Genomic DNA, 16,316 nt, shown 5'->3' on the forward strand with positions numbered 1-16,316 from the left:
AACACGCTGCACTACCACCCGACTCCCATTTTAGTAGTTTCTTAAGGTATTACACTGCATATGCATAACCTATCACAGTATATTCATATCACTATTTTATCAATTTAAGTGTAGAAACTTTACCTCACTTTCCTATCTCATTATCTTTCCTATCTATGATATCATTGTCTCAAATATTTTAGTGCATACACCAGTGTTATAATTTTGCATCAATAATCAAACACTATTTAGAAAAATCAAGAAAATGAAAGACTATTACATGTACCCTTGTTTTTGCTTACTAAGTTCTCTTTTTTTCTTCCTGATGTTCCATTTCTTTATTTTATTTTTTAAACCTTTTAAATTTTTTTATATATTTATTTATTTTCCCTTTTTTTGCCCTTTTTGTAGTTATTTTTGTGTTACTGATGTTGTCATTGTTAGATAGGACAGAGAGAAATGGAGAAAGAAGCAGAAGACAGAGAGGAGGAGAAAAAGATAGATACCTGCAGACCTGCTTCACTGCTTGTGGAGCAAACCCCCTGCACGTGGGGAACCGGGATCCTTATGCTAGTCCTTGTGCTTGGTGCCACATGTGCTTAACCTGATGCTCTACCACCCAACTCCTGAGTTTATTTTATTTTTTAAGCTTTTATTTATAAAATGGAAACACTGACAAGACCATAGCAGAAGAGGGGTACAATTCCACACAATTCCTGCTACCAGAACTCCATATCCCATTTCCTCTGCTGATAGCTTTCCTATTCTTTAACCTACTGGAAGCATGCACCCAGGGACATTGTGGGGTGCAGAAGGTGGAAGGTCTGGCTTCTGTAATTGCTTCCCCGCTGAACAGGGCCATTGACAGGTTGATCCATACTCCCAGCCTGTCTCTTTCCTTAGTGGGGCAGGGCTCTGGGAGGTGGGGTTCTAGGACACATCGGTGGGGTCCTCTGCCCTGGGAAGTCCGGTTGGCATGATGGTGGCATCTGGAACCTGGTGGCTGAAAAGAGTTTCTTTATTTAAAAAAAAAAGTTTATTTATTTCCTTTTATTGCCCTTGTTGTTTTATTGTTGTAGTTATTTTTTTAATTATATTATTTTTTTAATATTTACTTTTATTTATTTATTCCCTTTTGTTGCCCTTGTTGTTTTACTGTTGTAGTTATTATTGTTGTTGTCGTTGTTGGATAGGACAGAGAGAAATGGAGAGAGGAGGGGAAGACAGAGAGGAGGAGAGAAAGATAGACACCTGCAGACCTGCTTCACCGCCTGTGAAGCGACTCCCCTGCTGGTGGGGAGCCGGGTTCGAACCGGGATCCTTATTCCGGTCCTTGTGCTTTGCGCCACCTGCGCTTAACCCGCTGCACTACAGCCCGACTCCCTGTTGTAGTTATTATTGTTGTTGATGATGATGTTGTCGTTGTCGGATAGAACAGAGAGAAATGGAGAGAGGAGAGGAAGACAGGGGGAGAGAAAGACAGACGCCTGCAGACCTGCTTCACTGCCTGTGAAGCGACTCCCCCTGCAGGTGGGGAGACAGGGGCTCAAACTGGGATCCTTACTCCCGTCCTTGCGCTTTGTGCCGCCACGTGCGCTTAACCCGCTGTGCTACCACCCAACTCCCGAGTTTCTTTATTTTTAAAATCAATTTCTTTCTATTCAGTGATTTTTTCCTTTAGTCATTCTTTCAGAATAATTTTGATAGTGGAATTTATTCTTTTTTGTTTTTGTTTCTGTTTGATCCATCTGAAAATGTCTCTATATTCCCTTCATTTCTTAAGTACATTTTCATAGGTACTTGGAGTGACAATTTCCTTTCAGCATTTGCAACTCATTGTGCCATTCCATTTTGGCCATTATAGTTTCAGAAGAAAAATTCCCTGCATTTTAATTGGGTAAGGTGTCATTTCTCACTTACTACTATTAAGTGTTTTCTTTTGACATAAGTGTTTAGAAGTTTAACTGTGTGTGCCTTATTATTTTTCCTTTTTTATTGTCACCAGGGTTAATGCTGGACCTCAGTGCCTGCACAACGAATCCACCACTGCTGCCACATGCTGGTGCAGGGGATTGAACCTGGGACTTCGGAGCCTCAGGCATGACAGTCTCCTCATATAACCATTATGTTATCTACCCCATCTATCTTTTTAAAAATATATATTTATTTTTATATAAAATGGAAGTAGTGACAAGACCATAGGATAAAAGGGGTACAATTCCATATAATTCCCACCACCAAGACTCCGCATCCAGTCCCCTCCCCTGAAAGCCTTCCTATTCTCTGTCCTTCTGGGAGTATGGACCCATGATCATTATGGGGTGCAGAAGGTAGGAGGTCTGGCCTCTGTAATCGCTTCTCCGCTGAACGTGAGTATTGGCAGGTTGATCCATACTCCCAGCCTGTCTCTTTCCCTAGTAGGGCAGGGCTCTGGGGAGGCCAGGTTCCAGGACACATTGGTGGGGTCATCTGTCCAGGGAAGTCAGGCTGGCATTATGGTAGCATCTGGACCTGGCAGGGGAGATACCATGAGCACGAAGGTGGTTTTCCCAGGGTGAAGCTTATCCATTGCACTCCAGATGTGCTGACCCTGCAATTTTTCCAACTGTGGGAAACTCAACTGCATAATTTGTGGTAGTGGGGGACTGTGTTCGCGCTCTCCCCTTAAAAACGGATGAGATGTGATGTCTGAAGCTAGAAGAGCCATCTTGGGATCATGAAGTAAGAAGCCGAAAGTCTGATGCCAACATACTGAGTCAATGTCTGTCCTTGTCTCCTGACCTTCTTTTGGAGAAGCTGAGGAATGAACAAGCTGGCAGGAAGATGTCCAGTCGCCTGCAGAAGGTCACCCATCCACTGCTAAGCCAACAAATAACAGTCACAGCTTGGAAACCTGCAGCTGAAATCAACTGAGAATGAGCCTCTGTCTTTTTTAATTAGATAGAACATAAAGAAATTTAGAGGGGGAGATATGGAGGGAGAAAGAAAGACACCTTTAGACCAAATCTTCCTCTCTGCAAATGGGGAGCAGGGGCTCAGATATGGACCCTTGCTCATAGTAACATGTGCATTCTATTGGATACAACCGCCTGGCCCCCTGACTATGTGAACTTATGGGTCTTAATTTGAACTTCCTTGGGGTTTGAGATTCAGTCAACTTAAACATGTAGGTTTACATCTTTTATCAAACGTGGAGAAGTTTCCGCTATTTTTGAGTACTCCTTCCATCCCCAATCTCTCTACCTCTTCTGGGTCTCCAATGAATAAAATGTTAGATTTTTTTCATTAGAGTTCTAAAGTCTGTTTTCATTGTCTTATTCTCTTTATTGGTCAGAGTGGGTGTTTTCTACTGCTGTATCTTCCAGCTCACTGTTTCTTCCTATTTTCTCTCCACTGTGCCTTTGAGTCCCTCCATTGATGTCTTTAGTTCTGTTGTATTCTTTAACTCTAAAATTTCCATTCGGCTCTTATGGTTCTTATTACTTTGCTGAGACTTTCTATTTTTCCATTTGTACGGTGTTGTTCATAATTACTCACTGAATCATTCTGTGATAAGTGCTTTAAAGTATCTGTCAGAATAACCAGGGGGAGTGGTCCAGGAGGTGGCGCATTGGCTAAGGCACTAGACTCCCAGGCATGAGGTCCTGAGTTCAATCCCTGGCAGCACATGTACCAGAGTGATGTCTGATTCTTTCTCTCCTCCTATATTTCTCATTAATAAATAAATAAAATATTTTTTAAAATTTTAAAAAGAATAGCCAGGGGGGATTGCTTAGCAGGTAGAGCACAGAACTTGTATGCCCAGGCTTCCAGTGCTTCCCTGGCACTGAATGCACCAAAGTGACCCTCTGGTTCCAAGTATACACATCATTCTCTCATTCTCTCTCTCTCTCTCTCTTTCTCTCTCTCTCTCATATAAAAATCAATCTTCTGGGGAGTCGGGCGGTAGCACAGCAGGTTAAGTGCACGTGGCACAAAGTGGAAGGACCAGCATAAGGATCCCGGTTCAAGCCCCCGGCTCCCCACCTGCAGGGGAGTCGCTTCACAGGCAGTGAAGCGGGTCTGCAGGTGTCTGTCTTTCTCTCCCCCTCTCTATCTTCCCCTCCTCTCTCCATTTCTCTGTCCTATCCAACAACAACAACATCATCAACAACAGCAACAATAAAAACAAGGGCAACAAAAGGGAAAACAAATATAATAAAAAAAAATTTTAATCAATCTTCTTAAAATGTTTAAAAAGGGAGTCGGGTGGTAGCACAGTGGGTTAAGCGCACGTGGTGGCGCAAAGCACAAGGACCGGCATAAGGATCCCAGTTCAAGCCACCGGCTCCCCACCTGCAGGGGAGTCACTTCACAAGTGGTGAAGCAGGTCTGCAGGTGTCTGTCTTTCTCTCCTCCTCTCTGTCTTTCCCTACTCTCTCCATTTCTCTCTGTCCTCTCCAACAACGACAATGACATCAATAACAACAACAATAATAACTACAACAATAAAACAAGGGCAACAAAAGGGAATACATAAATAAATCAATATTTTTTTAATTTTTAAATATTCAAAAAACAAAATCTCTTTTTTTAATTTTAAAAATTATATTTATTTATTGGATAGAGACAGCCAGCATTGAGAAAGATGGGGGGGAGAGAGAGGGAGAGAGACAGACAGACAGCTGCAGCCCTGCTTCACCACTCACAAAGCTCTGCTCCTGCAGGTGGGGACCAGGAACTAGAACCCAGGTCTTTGCACACTGGCCCTCAAAACTAAAATCTCCATCATGAAATTCTAACTTTTTAAAAATATATATTTATTTATTTATTCCCTTTTGTTGCCCTTGTTGTTTTATTGATGTCGTTGTTGGATAGGACAGAGAGAAATCAAGAGAGGAGGGGAAGACAGAGAGGGGGAGAGAAAGATAGACACCTGCAAACCTGCTTCACTGCTTGTGAAGCGACTCCCCTGCAGGTGGGGATCCAGGGGCTCGAACTGGGATCCTTACACCAGTCCTTGCACTATGCACCACCTGCGCTTAACCCGCTGCGCTACTGCCCGACTCCCCCCCCCCCTTTTTCTTAGACTTGTCCTCTGTAGAGGAGGCCTTATGGATAATGTTCCTATTATCCACCTCAATCCCTTGCAAGACACTCCACTAGGTTTTAAAAGTTGCCGTAGGATAGTGGTGCACCTGGTTGAATGCACACATAACAGTGCATAAGGACCCTGGTTCAAGCCCCTGTTCCCCACCCGTAGTGGAGGGAAGCTTCATGAGTGTTGAAGCAGTGTTGCAGGTGTCTCTATCCCTCCCTATCCCCCTTCCTCTTTTAAATTCTGTCTCTATCCAAAATAAATAAATAAATGTTTTTAAAAGAAGCTAGAAAGAAAAGAAATTTGTTATAACTGATAAAGAGAAGAGAGAGGCAATAGGAACAAAATCAGCCAAAAGGCTTCCCCTACAGAAGAAGAGTGAAGCACAGGATGTCTACTGTTTCTTTCTTTATTCATGAATTTCTTTTTTTTAATATTTATTTATTCCCTTTTAGTTACCCTTGTTGTTTTATTGTTGTAGTTATTATTGTTGTCGTCATTGTTGGATAGGACAGAGAGAAATGGAGAGAGGAGGGGAAGACAGAGAGGGGGGAGAGAAAGACAGACACCTGCAGACCTGCTTCACTGCCTGTGAAGCGACTCCCCTGCAGGTGGGGAGCCGGGGGCTTGAACCGGGATCCTTATGCCGGTCTTTGTGCTTTGTGCCACCTGCACTTAACCTGCTGTGCAACCGCCCAACTCCCATTCATGAATTTCTTAAGCAGATCTTTGTTAAATAACAAACCCTTGCTTTACACCATAAGAAGAGTTATAGTCTAGCAGTATAAGCATCCCAGGAGTGACAATTTGGGGAAGACCCTAAAGGCAAAGAAAAAAAAAAAGATATAATCAAAATTCTTTCAGAATTCAGAAAAGAGAGAGAAAAATTACATTTGAACAGAAGAACTGGGAAGGGAATCATGGAAGAGGGTGCCTCAGGCATGAAAGCCTGCAGAACCATCATGCTATGTTCCTAGCTCCCTTAACATATTATTTAGTAGGAGACTGGCACAACCCAAGTTGCTGACTAGAAACATTAGTTTGGGCGTCTGGAGAACAGAATTTTAGGAAAAGACTAGAGTCAGAGAGATCAGTCAGGAGGTGACTATAATGGTTCAGAAATGAAGTGACAAAGATAGAAAATGGGAAGCAAAGAGAAGGGGGTAGAGGGAAACAGCTGATTGTATGCGAAGGAGCTAAAATAAACCACAGATTTTTTTTCACTGAGAAACTCAGATGGTAAGTAACCAGGTGACCAATGGATATGGATTTAGATATCATAGAGGCATTTCTGAAAATAGAGTAATCAGAAGGGGAAAAAAAAAAAAAGCTTATTTGGGGCCACATGGTGATCTTGATTTGAAATAAAAGGTTGGGCACAATACTTGTCAATGGTTCTTAAAGTGTGACCCCCCCCCAAACAGCATCAGCATCAATTGGACATTTATTAGATATACAAAATTGGGGTCTACATGCCAGAAACTATGGGTGCCTACCAATCTGAGTCAGCAAACACACAATGCTTTTCTTCCTTCCTTCCTTCCTTCCTTCCTTTCTTTCTTTCTATCTCTCTCTTTTCATCATTGGGGCTTCACTGCTTCAGGTTGAAAGACAGAGACAGAGAGACAGATACCATAGCACCAAATCTTCCCTCAGTACAGTAGTGAGGGGTATTAGGGCACTGGGCTTGAACCTGGGTGGTGCCCATGACAAAGCAAGCACAATATCCAAATGAACTATCCTGCCAGCCCATACATATTGTATTTCTTTCTTTTCTTTTTTTATATTTATTTATTTATTTATTTTCCCTTTTGTTGACCTTGTTTTTTATTGTTGTTGTTGTTATCGATGTTGTCGTTGTTAGGACAGAGAGAAATGGAGAGGGGAGGGGAAGACAAAGGGGGGAGAGAAAGACAGACACCTGCAGACCTGCTTCACCGCTTGTGAAGTGACTCCCCTGCAGGTGGGGAGCCTGGGGCTCGAAACGGAATCCTTACTCGCTTCGCGCCACGTGCGCTTAACCTGCTGCACTACCATCCGACTCCCACATATTGAATTTCTATATAGTAGGAACAGATAACAGGAAATGGAAGTTTTAAAAAGACACAGTAGTATAGTAGTATTTAAAAATATTAAATTATTTATTTATTTTCATGAGTGAGAGACAGAGAGAGAGGGAGAAACCAGAGTACTGCTCATCTCTGGCATACAGTGCTGGTAAGGATAGTATCTAGGACCTCTACAGCCTCAAGCATGCAATTCTGGTGCAATACCACCATACTATCTATCCTAAAAGGATTAAATACATAGGATACATAGGGACTCATTTGGTCAAAGATGTGCAAGACAGAGGTCCTAAAGGGAGTTGAATTATTATGTGGAAAACTGAGAAATGTTATACATGTACAAACTAACTAATGTATTTTGGTTACTGTATTTTATTGTTGACTGTAAACTACTAACCCCCCCATTAAAAAATATATATGCAAGACCAGTCCTCTGAAAATCAAAAAAATTACTGAGATGCAATAAATTAAATATCCAAATAAGTGGAAAAATACTATGCTTTGGAGACTTCAAACCGTTAAGATGTCCATACTTCCCAAATTTACTTATGGACTCAATGTAACCTCAAGATACCAGCAGACTGTGGTGCAGTGGATAAAGCATCAGACTCTCAAGCATGAGGTCCTGAGTTCAATCCCCGGCAGCACCATGTACCAGAGTGATGTCTGGCTCTTTCTCTCTGCTCCCATGTTTCTCATTAATAAATAAATTTTTAAATAATATTTTAAAAATATTTTTAAAAAAAAGATTCCAGCAGACTTATTTGTAAACATTGACAAGTGGATTTTAAAATGCATATGGAGGACAAAGGAGATGGCAGAGTCGTGGAGTATCCACCTTGTATTGGTGTATTGGACTCAATTCCCAGAAGCACAGGAGAGCAACCAAGAACAAAAATATCTAGGACTCCATAGATGGTGAAACAAAGCTTTGTGCATGGATAGTGAAATAAAGCATTGTGCTTTATCTCTCCGTCTCTGTCTCTCTCTCCTCTCTCTCCTCCCCCCTCTCTTAAAGCATAAATGTTAAAATTGGGCCAAGGAGGTGACTCAGCAATAGAGTGTATGTGTGAGACCCTGAGTTCATCTCTGACACTGCATGAAAAATGCATATGTAATTAGAAAGATGGTACAATAAGTAAAAAAGCCTTGAAAAAGAACAGCCAGTGTCTTATACTACCTGATTTTAAGACTTATAAAGACACAGCAATACAGTGTGGTGCTAGCATAAAGACAAACAGATCAATGGAGCAGAATATAGAGTCTAGAAATAGGCCCAATGGTCAATTGATTTTTGACAAAAGTTCCAAGGCAATTCAATAGAGAAAAGATAATCTTTTCAACAAATGATGCTGGCACAATTGGATAGGCATGTGCCAGTAGGGTTTTTTTTTTCTTCTCTTGACCCCTACCTCATACCATATACAAAAATTAACTTGAAGAGCTTCATAGACCTAATATAAGAACTAAACCCACAAAATGTCTATAAAATACATAGGAGAAAATCTTAGTAACCTTGAGTTTGGTAAAAATTAGAAACTATAAGCAAATCAGTAAGTTGGATTTCATTAGATTAAAAAGGTTTGCTCTCCAAAAGATATTCTTTTAAAAATGAAAAAAAGAAAATGATGAGGTAGTTCACCTGGAAGTATTCCTGTTCTGCCATGTGCGCTCCCCAGGCTCAAGCATGACCCCGCCACAAAGGGTGAAGCTTAGGTGTTACAGTGTCTCTCCTTCTCCCCCTGCTTCTCTGTCTCTGCTCTTCTATCAACCTGGAGTAGTGAAGCCCTGAAAACAACAATTAGTAACAGTAATAAGTGAAACAGTAAAGGCCATACTAGGAAAAATTACTTGCAAAACATATATTCAGGGGGTCAGGCAGTAGCACAGCAGTTAAGTACATGTGGCACCAAGCACAAGGACTAGCGTAAGGATCCCTGTTCAAGTCCCCGGCTCCTTACCTACAGGGGAGTCAGCGAAGCAGGTCTGCAGGTGTCTATCTTTCTCTCCACCTCTCTGTCTTCCCCTCCTCTCTCCATTTCTCTCTGTCCTATCCAACAATGATGACATCAACAACAACAATAATAACTAAAACAACAATAAAAAAAGGGCAACAAAAGGGGAGTAAAAAAGCAAATATATATATTCAAAACATAATGTGTGATTTGATGTACAAAGAACACTAGCAGTTTAATAGTAAGAAAAAAGACATAAATCAACTTTTTTTATAGGGAAAAGATTTGAACAGACATTTCAACAAAGATAATAAATCAGCACCTGAAAAGTTGGTGTGATTACTTATTAAGAAAACACAAAAACCATAATAACATGCCACTACATAGCCACTTGAATAGCCAAAATTTAAAATTCTGATCATACTAGATATTGGCAAAAATGTAGAATAATTAAAATTCTGATCCAATTCTGGTGACTGTGTAAAATAGTGCAATCAATTTGGGAAACAGCCTGTCAATTAGTTCCTTAAAAAACTTAAACATATACTTACCATATAACCCAGACATTGCATGTCCAAGAGAAATAAAAGCACAAAGATTTTTACATAAATGCTTTTGGCAGCTTTTTTTTTTGGTAATAGCTCCAAGCTGGAAACAACCCAAATATCCATCAACTCAGTGAATGGAGAAGCAAGCTGCTGTATCTAGCCATACAATGGACTACTACTCAGTCATAAAAAGGAATGGGCTTTTGATATGATGCAACAGTGTGCATGAATCTCGAAATAATTGTGCTGAGTGACACAGCCAGAAATAATAATAAAGAGTACGTGTTTTACGAGCCATTCAAATAAAACTCTAGAAACTGTAAATTGTGACTCAAACAGGTTAGCGAGTGGCTGGGGATAGGAGTGAAGGTTGAGGACAGGGACAGAGTAAAGAGGGACAAGGGCACTTTTGGGGTGTTGGCTAGGTCAAATGTGGATAGCTTGACTGCGCTGCTGGTTTCATTACTGGATTTCTCTCAAAATGCATCAAATTGATCACTTTAAATGTGTAATTCATTATATGACAATTATACCTTTTATAATGCTGTAAAGAAGGTTCTTTGGCCCTACTTCAGGCCTTAGAAATAGAAAGTGTGGACATCAGGCCCAGAAAAGTGTTTTAACAAATGTTCAGATGATTTGGATGCACAGCAAAGTCTGAGAGCACTGATTGGGGTGATAAAGTTCTAGCAGATGGTTGATATAAGTCTCTGGTCAAGAGTATAGATTTGAGTCACTTGCTTAGAGGCTAGTCTCTGTTCCCCTATTTTCATTTATTTAAAAAAATGATTTGTTATATTTTAATGAGAGATACAGAGAGAAAGCAGAGCTCCGATTTATGGCTGTGTGAGGGATTGAACCTGGGACTTTTGAGCCTCAGGCATGAAAGTCTTTTTGCAAAACTATTGTGCTCTCTCCCCCCCAGGATTCCCTTATTTCCAAAATGAGAATGACTTCACTCACTATCAGCAGAATATGTGTGACATGTGAAACACCCATACATGCATGAAGTTGTTGTCTTCCTTATGCTTCTCACCTCCCCCTTGGGATGCTTTTTTTCTCAGATAAAGAAATCGAAACCTAGGAACTAGGTGCACCTAGTGGAATGCACACATCACTGTGCACTAAAACCAGGTTCTTTCCTCACCTGCGGGGGGGCGGGGGAGCTTCACAAACCATGAAGCTGTGCTGTTTCTCTGATCTCCTTCTCCTCTTCTCTCCCCACTCCCTCTATATTTCTCTTTCTTACACATCCTCTATCATGGAAAAAATAAAGGAAAAAAACAAACGGCCACTGGGAATGGTGAAGCCATGCAGGCCCCAAATACCAGTGACGATGCTGGTGCCGAATCCTAATAATTGAAGTCTGAAAATGGGAAATAATGGGGGTCAAGTGGTGGCACACTGAGTTAAGTGCATACATTACCACGCACAAGCACCTTCATGAGCTATGAAGCGGGTCTGCAGGTGTCTATCTTTCTCTTTCCTTCTTTCTCTCCCCCTTTCCTCTCAATTTCTCTGTTTCACTCAATAAAACAGAAAGAGCAAAAGGGAAGATAGGAAAGGCCACCAGGAGCAGTGGATTCATAGTGTCGGCACTGAACCCCAGAAATAATCCAGGTGACAATATAAACAAATAAAAATTTTAAAAATTTAGAAGATGGTAAGTAATGTAACCCTGGGTTATATTACTGCTCAGTACTTCATTTTGGAAGCATCTTGTCTTAGAACCACTGGGTCACTGGACAGGGGGTAGATGGCCATGGAAGGACCGTCTCTGAGGCTGTGGGCATCATTTACGCACTGTGATACATATTTTCCTAGAGCAAGAGTTCATTGTTTACATTTGGCATCTCTAAAGGGTACAGGATCTGGACAGGTCAGGACTTTCTGCTCAAAGGACAATATCATCTCCCTATAGTCTCAACCATACTTCTTCACATTATATATCTTCTTCCAGAACATGTCTGAACTACTTTTCTGTTGACTTACAGGTCTACACACTGGGAAACTTACCTCATGGTCTTACCTGAGAGCAACGATTCAGCCCTCAAGAACTGCCAATGACTTGCAGGTCCAGTCAATAACATACCCGGTACAGAAAAGTGTAAAATAAAAGAGGTTTGTTTGTTTGCTTGCTTGCTTGTTTGCAAGAGATATGAAGGCTAGGTGGTGATGCTGATGGTTAAGTATGTATTAAATGTGTGTTAATTGTATAAGTCCATGTGGAAGGACCCAGGTTCAAGCCCATGGTCCTCACCTACAGAAGGAAAGCTTCATGAGTGGAGAAGTAGTCCTGCAGGTGTCTCTCTTTCTCCCTCCCTCTATCTCCCCCTTTTACTTGACTTCTGTCTCTATCCAACAAAATAAAAAATAAAATCTTAAAAAGAGAGAAAAAAAGAGAAGACAGAACCAGAATATTACTCTAGACATGTGTTTCTGGGGATTGAACTGAGGACACCATATTTAAGGGTCCAATATTTTATCCACTGCACTCATCTCCTGAATCACAAAATCACATCTTGAAAGAGCCTAGGCCTGCTAGATGAAGTGGGCAGGCGTAGAGAAAACTGTAGCAGAGGGGGCTGGGTGGTAGTGCACCAGGTAAGCATACACAGTAGTAAGCCCAAGGACCCAAACAAGGATCCCCGTTCTAGCCTCCAGCTCCCCACCTGCAGGGGGGTCACTTCACAAGTAGGGAAGCAGGTCTTCATGTATCTGTCTTTCTCTTCCCCTCTCTGTCTCCCTCTTCTCTCTCAATTTCTCTTTGTCCTATCCAATAAAATGGGAAAAAGTGGCTGCAAGGAGCAGTAGATTCGTAGTGCTGCCACCAAGCCCCAGTAATAACCCTGGAAGAAGAAAAAAAAAAAACTACAGCAGAATATACTGCCTGTTTGTGATGGGCGACATGAGAAAAAGAACGCATAAAACAGTCATTTGAAAAGACTCATTTGGACTGGCCAAGCATTGACCCCTGGGAACCACTTTGTCCACATATATGTCCATTCAAAAATGTGCAGCCCTCAACTATCTTCACTCTTCAAACTATCACAGCTTGGATCCAAGAGATAGCTCACCTGGTAGAGAACACAACATACCAGGTTTGAGAACCCAGGCTGAAGTCTCTGCACCATATGGGAAGCTCCACAAATGGTAAAGCAGTGCTGTGGTGTTTCTCCTTCTCTCTCTATCCCTCTTTCTCTCTTTGAATTTTTTTATTGGGGGGGTTAACAGTTTACAGTCAGTACAGCTGTTGATACATGCATAAGATTTCTCAGTCTTCTGCAAAACACTCTCACCCCCAGCCTAGGTCCTCTTCCACTATTATGTACCAGGACCTAAAAGTAAAACTCTCCCTCCCCTCAGAGTCCTTCACTTCAGTGCAATACGCCAAATCCAGTCCAAGTTCTGTGTTGTGTTTCCCTTTCTGTTCTTTTTTTTTTAAATATTTAGTTCCTTTTTGTTGCCCTTGTTGTTTTTATTGTTGTTGTAGTTATTATTGTTGTTGTTATTGATGTCATCATTGTTGGGTAGGACAGAAAGAAATGGAGAGAGGAGGGGAAGACAGGAAGGGGGAGATAAAGATAGACACCTGCAGACCTGCTTCACTGCCTGTGAATTGACTCCTCTGCAGGTGGGGAGCCAGGAGCTCAAACTGGGATCCTTATGCCAGTCCTTGTTCTTTGCGCCATGTGCGCTTAAACCGCTGTGCTACTGTCTGACTCCCCCTCCCTTTCTGTTTTTATTTCTCAATTTCTGTCCATTAGTGAGATCATCCTGTATTCATCTTTCTCTTTCTGGTTTATCTCACTTAACATGATTCCTTCAAGCTCCATCCAAGATGAGGTGAAGGTGAATTTATATTGCACCAAAGTAAAGGGCTCTAGGGCACTGGTGGTGGTGGGGGAGTGTTCAGGTCCTGGAACATGATGGTGGAGGAGGACCTAGGTGGGGGGTTAGAGTGTTATGCAAAAAACTGAGAAATGACCAGGGTTCAAGCCTCTGGCTTCCACATGAAAGGAGGAAGCTTTAGGAGCTGTGAAGAAGTGCTACAGGTCTCCCCCTCTTTAAAAAAAAAGTAGAGGGAGTTGGGCAGTAGCGCAGTGGGTTAAGCACACATGGAGCAAAGCACACGTGGAGCAAAGTGCAAGGAACAACTTATGGATCTTGGTTCAAGCCCCCAGCTCCCCACCTGCAGGGGAGTCGCTTCACAGGCGGTGAAGCAGGTTTGCAGGTGTCTATCTTTCTCTCCCCCGTCTTCCCCTCCTCTCTCCATTTCTCTCTGTCCTATCCAACAATGGCATCAATAACAACAACAATAATAACTACAACAATAAAACAAGGGCAACAAAAGGGAAAATAAATATTTTTTAATTTAAAAAGTATAGAAAAAAGAAAACTGAGAAATGTTACACATGTAAAAACTACTATATTTTACTGTCAACTATAAATCATTAGTCCCCTCAAGAGAGAGAAAAAACTTTTAAGAAGAATTTATCATTCTTAATAACTAAGTAATATTCCATTGTGTATATATGCCACAATATCCCCCCCTCTCTCTCTTCAATTTTCTTAGCTACTCATAACATTGTTGGATACCAGGTTTTGTTTTGTTGCTTCCAGGTTTTGGCTATTCCAAATTATGCTGCTATGAACGTAGGCATACACAGATCTTTTTGAGTGGATGTGTTTGATTTTGTAGGATATATCCCCAGGAGAGGAATTGTGGGGAAATAGGGTAGGTCCACTTCTAGCCTTCTGCTAGGCTAGACTGCTGTCCACAGGGGTTGAACCAACTTACATTCCCACTAGCAGTGGAGGAGGGTTTGTTTGCCCCCACAACCTCTCCAGATTTGTTGTTCCTATCATTTCTGGTGTATGATATTCTCATAGGAGTGAAGTGGTATCTCACTGTTGTCTTTATCTCTGAATCTTTTAAAAAGTTAACCAGAAACAATACAGTCACATGTGTGAGAAACACGTGGTGCCACAAAGCTAACAATGACAACTTGCCTTTTACCCACCACTTTGATAGAACGCTTTCTGGAACCTCTTCTGTCCTCCTTGTAAGGTCCCTTTAATGATGGTTTTACCACAGCTCCATTTTGCAGCTCACAATGCTTCCCATTCCACACAGCCTAGGGACCACATCCAGACCTATGGCTCCACTGATGTCATTTACACAGTCACCACACCCTCTCCCCACCCCTCATCCATCCCATTTGAGAGCTCAGATCTGAGCAACTCATAAGTATCTCCAGGAGATAGCATAATGGTTATGCAAAATAACTCTCATGTCTATGGTTCCTAGGTCTCAGGTTCAATCCGCCACCACACCATAAACCAGATCTGAGTAGTATTTTGGTAAAATAAAATAGAACAGAATAATAAAATATTTTTTAATTTTTATTTATTTATTAATGAGAAAGATAGGAGGAGAGAGAGAACCAGACATTACTCTGGTACATGTGCTGTCAGGGATTGAACTTAGGACTTCATGCTTGAGAGTTCAATGCTTTATCCACTGCGCCACCTCCCAGACCACAGAATAATAAAATATTAATACAGTGCCTGCATAAAAAAAAAGTGTCAACAACTGGGTTCCTCAAGAACCTCAAGTTTAAGTCATCCACAATGAACATACCACCTCCTCTCTGCCATGAGTCATTTTCATATTCCCAGAACTAGTCATCCAAACCAGAACCCTGGGAGTCACTGTAAACACCATCCTTCCCATCACTTCTTCCATCCAAGCAATCACGAAGTCCTGTGAACTTTAACCCTTGAACAGCTTTTAAACCAGCCTCTCCTTTCCTATCTTTGCTACTTCTGTCTTAGTTGTCCTCTTGCCTTGAACAACAGCAATGGCCATCTCACTGTCCTTCCCCTGGTCATATCCCACCCCAACCCAGTCTGTAGCAGCTAATACCAGTAATTATTCTCCATAAAGTGCTTGCTAGTCTTAGCTACAGTATCTCATGTCATCCTCACAAAAAGCCCTAAGAGCAGGCACTCAAGGTTAAGTCCCTTATTAGTAACACAGTGATAGTGCCCAGATTATTCTAAAATGCAAATCTTAATCATGTCATACATTGTCCTAAAATCCTCATCCTCTTAATATAAAAACTCTAATTCTTTATCATGGGACAGAGCAGACCTTCAGGCCTGAGTTCTCATTCTCTCTCTCTCTCTCTCCACTTCTACTCTGCCTCTGAGTTTTAGTACCTGCTGGCTATTCTACCAGAGACTCCCTTTTCCTACCTCCACCATGAAGCCTTCCTTGAGTGTCCTGCTCCCCCAATTTGGGTAGGCACTGGGATGGGCTCTATAATATCCTGCCTGGATTCTCTTCATTGGGGGAATTACCCCTGTTGCTAAGAGGGTGAGTACATAGCCCTGAGCTGTCAGGGGCTGGTGGGGAGTGACCTAAGCTGAAAGGAGCTGCCTAGCCCAAGGTTACATCCCCCTTCCCAGGAATACTACATCCCATGATCCATCAAGGAATGGGTATAAAAGCCCCAATTGAGGGAGTCAGGTGGTAGCACAGCGGGTTAAGCGCAGGTGGCGCAAAGCGCAAGTGCCAGTGTAAGGATCCTGGTTCAAACCCCTGGCTCCCCACCTGCAGGGGAGTTGCTTCACAAGTGGTGAAGCAGGTCTGCAGGTGTCTATCTTTCGCTCCCCCTGTCTTCCC

At 41.9% G+C, this 16,316-nt stretch overlaps 1 long non-coding RNA gene and 1 other non-coding gene across 2 annotated transcripts in view; one reads left to right on the forward strand and one right to left on the reverse strand.

Annotated features, from left to right (window-relative positions):
• Window positions 1–623: 623 nt before the first annotated feature.
• LOC132532769 (uncharacterized) overlaps window positions 624–16,316 on the reverse strand; it is a 36,773-nt gene continuing 21,080 nt past the window's right edge. The window contains exons 2-3 of the long non-coding RNA XR_009544692.1: window positions 8,765–8,910; window positions 624–982 (exon numbers count right to left, since the gene is read on the reverse strand). This is a non-coding gene — a long non-coding RNA (uncharacterized LOC132532769). The remainder of the gene's footprint in view (window positions 983–8,764; window positions 8,911–16,316) is intronic.
• LOC132532942 (U1 spliceosomal RNA) lies at window positions 2,483–2,645 on the forward strand. Its single transcript, XR_009544854.1, has one exon. It is a non-coding gene; the product is annotated as a U1 spliceosomal RNA (small nuclear RNA).

The sequence above is a fragment of the Erinaceus europaeus genome, chromosome 14 (genome assembly GCF_950295315.1).
Source record: "Erinaceus europaeus chromosome 14, mEriEur2.1, whole genome shotgun sequence".
NCBI classification, from domain to species: domain Eukaryota; kingdom Metazoa; phylum Chordata; class Mammalia; order Eulipotyphla; family Erinaceidae; genus Erinaceus; species Erinaceus europaeus.